Genomic DNA, 981 nt, shown 5'->3' with positions numbered 1-981 from the left:
AATCATGGCTGAGGAGAGTGGCAAGAGCAGCTTCCTCAGCAGCTGGAATTACCTGCTACCATGCACACTTCCTGCATACTCACTTCCAGCCAGCCCTTGTACTAGATACCATGCTCTCTACCCAGGGAGCTGGTGGCAATGCCAGTGCTCATGGCTTCAGGGCTGCCCTGAGGAATGAAACAGATTCTCGGTGCTTTTCTCATGAAGATCTGAGGGGCTTTTCTCAGTATGTTTCTCCTCATCACCACAAGCAATGAAGGTGTCATTTTGTGATGTGTTGTTGTTCATTCACTAAAGTCGTGTCTGACTTTGCAACCCCATGGACTGCAGCACACCAGGCTTCCTTGTCGTTTACCATTTCCCAGAGTTTGTTCAAATTAATGCCCATTGAGTCAGTGATGCCATCCAACCATCTTGTCCTCTGTCGTCCCCTTCTCCTCCTGCCTTCAGTCTTTCCCGGCATCAGGGTCTTTTCCAGTGAGTCAATTCTTTGCATCAGGGTGGCAAAGGGATTGGAGCTTCAGCTTCAGCATCAGTCCTTCTAATGAATGTTCAGGACTGATTTCCTTTAGGATTGACTGGTTTGATCTTCTTGCAGTCCAAGGTACTCTCAAGAGTCTTCTCCAACATCACAGTTCGAAAGCATTAATTCTTCTCGCTCAGCCTTCTTCATGGTCCAACTCTCACATCCATATATGACTACTGGAAAAACCATAGCTTTGACTATATGGACCTTTGTCAGCAAAGTAATGTCTCTGCTTTTTAATATGCTGTCTAGGTTTGTCATAGCTTTTCTTCCAAGGAGCAAGCGTCTTTTAATTTCATGGTTGCAGTCACCATCCACAGTGATTTTGGAGCCCAAGAAAATAAAGTCTGTCACTGTTTCCATTGTTCCCCCATCTATTTTCCATGAAGTGATGGGACCAAGTGATTTCCAAAATACTTACCTTCTGGTCCAGCTTGGGCAATAACCAACCAGAA

This window comes from Bos indicus x Bos taurus, unplaced genomic scaffold (genome assembly GCF_003369695.1).
Source record: "Bos indicus x Bos taurus breed Angus x Brahman F1 hybrid unplaced genomic scaffold, Bos_hybrid_MaternalHap_v2.0 tig00003407_arrow_arrow_1_114999, whole genome shotgun sequence".
Lineage (NCBI taxonomy): Eukaryota > Metazoa > Chordata > Mammalia > Artiodactyla > Bovidae > Bos > Bos indicus x Bos taurus.
Note: the sequence above shows the minus strand (reverse complement) of the source record.